Source organism: Solanum tuberosum, unplaced genomic scaffold, assembly GCF_000226075.1.
Source record: "Solanum tuberosum cultivar DM 1-3 516 R44 unplaced genomic scaffold, SolTub_3.0 scf01054, whole genome shotgun sequence".
In the NCBI taxonomy this organism is placed as follows: domain Eukaryota; kingdom Viridiplantae; phylum Streptophyta; class Magnoliopsida; order Solanales; family Solanaceae; genus Solanum; species Solanum tuberosum.
In genome coordinates this window covers 26,053-32,784 of record NW_006239939.1, presented here as the reverse complement: position 1 = coordinate 32,784, position 6,732 = coordinate 26,053, and the positions used below count along the sequence as shown (strand labels likewise).

The following is a 6,732-nucleotide window of genomic DNA, read 5'->3' as shown; positions in this document are numbered from 1 at the left end:
ATTTAACATAAGGAAATACATATTTTTCTCTTGGGTGTGGTGTTTTACAAAATGAGTTATCGTTCAGCCTCATGCAACTCAGCAACATAACACATGCAAAATGCTTCTCCCTGAGACATTTTAATTTGTTTGTCTGGTTTTGATTTTGTACATAACTTTTAAAAATAAAGATAACTTTTGAATTTTATGGTCTTAAACTAAAGATACGTAGAATGTATCAAAATGTCTTTTCATTTTGTGATGTTAAATATGTCATGTGAAAAGTTGAAATTATAGAATTGATAAAAAAATTGAAAGAAACATTCTTTTTTAAATGAACTAAAAAATAACAAGACAACCAAATTAAAATGGATAACTGATAATAGGTCATATGACTTTGATGGAAAACCTTTCCTATTAGATTACAATTACAAATTCATAACCAGCCAAGCCATTAATGAGTATTGGTATTTTGCTGGACAGAGCTCCCATGTAGACTTTTTGTTACGATATAATATAAGAAAAGACATATACCCACTGATCTTTATACATCAATATGAAGGTTTTTGATGATCTGAAGAAATTTTTAAGCGAAGAGCGAATTTGGTGGATCACCATACCAAAAGAGCCTACTCTTTGTCAAGTCAAAAGGATTTGGTATATAATGGAGTGTATATAATTGGTATAAGTAATATTTATAGATTGTGATGTTCAATTTAGGGGATATACTTTAGATTATATAATGAATGAATTTGATTTATAAAGTGGTTTCACATATGTAATATATGTGTAGAATATATATAATGTCTGTGAAACTTGATTTGCAAACTGGTGATTACCAAATTTTATATGTCAGTAACTATTTTACTGTATGAACAATGTATACAAACTGATATCTATGAACTGTGATGTTCAACTTAGGTGATATCGATTTGTATACCAATTTCATACACTACGATACCAATTTTAATTAAGATTCCATATTATATATCTCCCTATTGAATCAAGATTGAATGAACATTACCATACTTCATACTGAAAATAAAAATAAAAATTATGTTACTTTTTAAAATTTATATAAAAAATAAGTAAATTTAAAATCATGGATGAAAGCACAAAAATTGTATTGAAGATAAATAGGAAAGAAAAAGAAACGTGTATGAAAAAGTTAAAAAAATAAAAAATAATGTGGATATATTAAGGGAGAAAATTGTGTGAGAATATTAAGGAGAAATTCCAAAAATAAAACAAATTTAAGAAATATGAATACTAATTTTTTTCTTTAGAAAACGATTTTCAATTTGTTTTTTTAAAAAACAAAAAATAATATGAATTTTCACAAAAAAAAAAATAGTAGAAAGAAGGAGGAAAGAAAAACTAAAATAGGAAATTGATACTATTAATTAGGATAATAATTAAGAAATTGATAACAATCATGTCCAACTAATTGGAGAAAATCAAGAATTGATATATTTTATCATTTATAAAACACTATATTTAAGGAAAAATATATTGTTATTTAATCGATTAAGAATTATTTTAATTCATTTTAAATTTTTTGTTTTTAATTAATTTATTATTTGTTAGATATTGTCAGAAATTTAAGCTATATATTGAAAACTAGAAAATATTGTTAAGACTAGTAACATTCTATCTAAAATATGTCATTTATTAAATTTTCTCAATTTAATTTCCAACTCTTGTATCATTTGGGGGAAAATGTTCTCTACAATTGGCAATAATATATAAGTAGGGGTGGGTATTCAGTATTCGGTTCGGGTTTGATAATTCGGTAATTGGTAGTTAAAAGTATACCAAATATCAAAAATTTTAATTTTAATTTGGTAATTCGGAAAACACTAAATTAAACTTTGGTTTGGTACGGTATTCAATAATATCGTATTGAAATTATAGCCAATTGTATTACAAAGTTAATACTATTTGTTCAATCATTTCTATTTTTCTATGTGAACGCACGATCTAATAGAAGATCAACAAGTAAGAAGACATCAAGAAAAGCAAATTGATACAACTAAAAGACACGTATTTGGATTATTCATGCTTATTTTTTAATTTTCTCTTTGGACTTGTACTAATGAGTAATGGATATGTTGATATATGACATTCATTAAGTAAATAATTTGGTATTCGGGAAATACCGAATACCAAATGGTACAATGTCTCATACCAAACCCAAACCCGAATACCATAATTCTAAAATTTTACTCTCGAATGCCATACCAAATACCGCATTACCAAATACCAAATGACCAAAAATTTCGATTCTATTCGATTCGATAATTCGGTATTTTATGCCCAGCTCTATATATACATAGTATAATTTCACTGAGTGGTTTAATTTTGAGGAAATTTAAGTGGTTTAATTTCACAGTATGGCTTAATTTGAATTTGTTGATAGGGTTTAGCTTTTTTTTTCGAGATTAAATGGTCCCAAATAGAGCGAACCAGACAATAGATAACAGAGGATTCATATTGCTAAACTAACAATACAACACAACACAATATAATATAATATAATATAATATGATACATTATGAAACAACCATCCAAACAGAGTAAAGAGGTTGCTGTGTCTAAAGCTAACTTATTATTTGACACAAAACTATAGAAATCAACTGTAACTTATTATGTATTTGGCAACCATGGTCATAAAGTAAAGAAACAGATGCATCCACTGATAAACTTGTCCGACTTTCCTGCAACCTTTCTACAGTGACAAATTGAGTATTAAAGGACTTAATGACTTTTCTGAATTTCTGAATATTTAGGAAAAAATAAAAAATTGACATAAAGTTTTGTTTTGATGCATACCTGCTATATTGCTAATTCATTCTTAAACCACGTCTCTTCTTTTGCCTTGTTCGCTTGTTAGCAGCAATGTGTTGAGCAATATCTTCAGCAAAGTTCACATACCATTTTGGTTTTTCGAATAGAAACATGAGGCCTCCTATCAACAATCCAAATATCATACCACAACCATAACCTATTACCACTGCTTCCCATGTGAACCCACTCATAAAATATGAATCATCATCATCATCATGTTCAAGTGGTGACTCGTTATTGTTTCCACATTCTTTTGACAGTGGAAATCCACATAAATCAGGATTTCCACAACACGAATCATTTGGAAATGTATTGAACTGTTTCCCAATAGGAATGCGCCCAGCCAGATGATTGTAGGAAAGGTTTAAGACCTCAAGAAATGTCAAACTCGATAATAGACCTGGAATTTCTCCAATGAGTCTGTTCATTGAGAGATCTAATGATTCGAGCTGCTGCAATTGTGCAAATTCTGCAGGAATACGACCAAGGAAGCTGTTGTGAGACAGGTTGAGTAGCACAAGTGAGCTCAGATTTCCAATGGAATTTGGAATATCTCCTTCAAACCTGTTGCTTGATAAATCAACACTCGTCATAATTGACGTGATTCCCATATCATACTCATTACCTTTTATCACCAAACTAACGTGGTACAGGTAATCTCTGTGAGTCCTATTACTAGCTTGAGTAATTTCTGTATTTTCTTCATCCAAATCCATCATACCTCTAAAATTTTTGAAAAAATTAGATGGCAAAGTTCCAGTGAACCCATTGCAGGAAAGGTCAAAGATCCGTAACTCAGGAAATGGAAACTCGGACTCCAAATCACCAATTGGACCGTGAAAGAGATTTGATTTAAGAATCAGAACTTGTAGGTTTGGAAGTTTCTCCAGCCATATGGGGAACGTGTCATTTAACTTGTTGTTCCCCAAATCAAGAGCTTCCAAGCTTGTACAGTTAACCAAGGATCGCGAGACTTGTCCCCTCAATTGATTGCCATATAAACCAAGATACTGTAACCCTGTAGGTAAGAATCTTGGTATTTCTCCATGAAAATTGTTCATTCGTAAGTCTAAAATAGAAATGAAGCTATTGGAGTTACCCAAACAGTCTGGGATTGAACCACTGAAATTGTTCTGAGCCAAAATGAGGAATTCAAGGTTAATCATGTCACAAAAGGATTGATGCAAAGTCCCTTGAAGAAAATTGTTCTCCAAATTAAGGTATTGTAAGGACCCTGAGGGCCATACTTGTTTTTCAAAGCCTGTGAGGAAGTTATGTGAGAGATCCAGTCTACCCATGCTTGTAGAAAACATCCAATCGGGAATTTCACCTTGCAGCTTGTTGTATGAAAGATCAATGTTAGAGTATTCTACATAATTACTCATGAGCTCATTTGGCAATTTCCCGGTTAATTGATTGTGTTGAACATATAAAGAAAACAAGGATGGAAGATGGAATAACCAAGGGGGTGTTGCGCCAGTGAAACAATTAAACGACAAATCGAGTATTTGTAGCTCTTGAAATCCGCTTATATTAGAGGGAAGTGGTCCAGTTAGTGAATTGTTTTGCAAGTATAAACTTTCAAGGCGTGTCAAGGTTGCAATCGAAAAAGGGAGGGGGCCAGTGAAACTGTTAGTGTCAAAATCTAAAAATGATAGCTCTGAAAAGTTGGCAAAGATGTCTGGAATCGAGCCTTCAAAATTATTGGAAGAGAGAGATAAGTAGCTAAGTTTGTTCAGCTTTCGGATAGTTGAGGGAACATTTCCTGTGAAGCTGTTATCTGAAAGTGCCAGCTCTGTGATTGCAGTGAGGTTGCCAATAGATTCTGGAATCGAGCCTCGAAAATGGTTGGAAGAGAGATCTAAATATACGAGTTTGCTTAATTTTGAGATAGTTGAGGGAACATTACCAGTAAAGTTGTTACCTGTAAGTATCAACTCTCTGATTGCAGTGAGGTCGCCAAGGGATTCTGGAATCGAGCCGGATAAATTGCAATTAAGAGGTTCAAACGCCAAAGAGAATGGAGATTAGCAATTGAACCAGGTACCTTCCCAAAAATACCAGTATTAGAGAAGTCCAACTCTAAAACACTTCCACTGAAATTCCGATGGAAATTTGGCAAAGTGTCTGTTAATAAAGGATTATCTCCCAATCTCAGCACTTGCAAGTTTGGTAGATGAAAAATCTGAGACTCGCTTATGTTCCCAAACATGCCGGTGCCTCGAAGACTTAAGTACCTAAGGGAAGAAGAAAGGTTCTTAGGTAACTCACTTATGTTCCCAAAAATGTCCACGTTGTCAAGCAACAGTACCTCCAAATTGGTTTAGTGTGAAGCAAACTTCTGAAGGTTGTTAGACCAAATTGGAATTCAGTGAAATGCCAGGAGAGATCAAGTGAAACCAATTTAGACAAGTTTGATAATACTGCTGGGATCTGCATCTCCCATATCATATTTCCAGAATGTGAAAGATTGAGATGCGTCATACTACTGAGTTCACTAATGCTATTTCCAAGTGGAAAGTCACTCAACTTGTTGAAGGCAAGGTTGAGTCTTTGGAGATGACCAAGTTTTTTGAGGGTGCTGTTAGCATTGATGGTTCCCCTAAGACAGCTCGAAGAAAGATCGAGGCCTATGACATGACCTGTAAATGCATTGCAAGTAACACCACCCCATTCACAACAATCTCTTGTAGCATTCCAGGACAAAGTCTTGGCTTCGGCCTCGCTGTCACAACCATTGCGATAAGCATTTGGATCAACTGTGAGGCCTTGCTTAAGTTGAAGCAAATAAACAGCTTCATGGGGGGGGACAGAGATGTTTCCCAGCATATGTAAGCTGAGATTGTTGCACAAAAAGTGAATAGAAGCAGAAAGCTATTATCAATTGTTGGTACTCCATTGCATATATCTAACTATCTAGCTGGAACTTGTACTCCATATTTATTTACATAACAGTGTGATCAATAATGCATTACTGTTGTTGACCCAAGTCAATGAACACAAAAGCTCCTCCTTTATTAAGTCACACGACTTTACTACCACTAATACAATTTTAATATTTTTTTCAAAAACTTTACTACCACTACTACAATTTTAATATTATTTTTTTCATAAACTTTACTACCACTAATATAATCTTAATATTTTTTTCTAAAGTGTACGCGTTTATCTTTCTAAAAAGAAAATTGCCAACTCATTTAACAACCATAGAAAAAGTTTCTTCCAATGAAATTACCTAGTAATAGCAAAGAGTAACCAACAAGGGTTGTGGTGGAGTGGTAAGTACTCCTTCATCCTTAATCAGTGGTCTCGGGTTTGAATCTCCTTGGATATGGAGTCGCATTTGTTAGGAGTGTTTTACCCCCAATGTAGGACTTCTTGGCATGAATCCGGATTTAGTAAATCCGGACTCCAATGTGGGTATCGAACACAACCATTAAAAAAAAAAAAGCAAAAAATAGGTGCAACTAGGGGTATCCATCCAACAGGCGGATTAGGCTGAATTTAAGAATATAACCCACCCCGCCCCAATTATATAACCCGACCTAGTCTATAACATTGACCCACCCAATTTATCTTTCAGGTTTCTACAGAATTAGTGTGGGTATTATTGGGAGTAGGGGTGTACATAGGTCGGTTTGGTTTGGTTTGGTTTTTCATTAAAAAAAACCTAAACCAATTATGTCGGTTTATTAAATCTAAATACCAAATCAAACCACGCAAAGTAAGGTTTTTTCGGTTTCGGTTTTAGTCGGTTCTTTCGGTTTTTTACAACTTAACGGTGTTTGAAAAAGAGATCAAATATATTTTCACCTACTTTTGTGATAAGCTAAACTTAAGAAATGTTAAATGAATAGAAATTTTCGTAAAGACGGTAAAATTCACTTGAGTACAATTTTTATTTTT

At 33.1% G+C, this 6,732-nt stretch overlaps 1 pseudogene; it reads right to left on the bottom strand.

Annotated features, from left to right (window-relative positions):
• Positions 1-2,509: 2,509 nt before the first annotated feature.
• LOC102587918 (receptor-like protein 12) lies at positions 2,510-5,851 on the bottom strand (annotated as a pseudogene).
• Between the last annotated feature and the right edge of the window lie 881 nt (positions 5,852-6,732).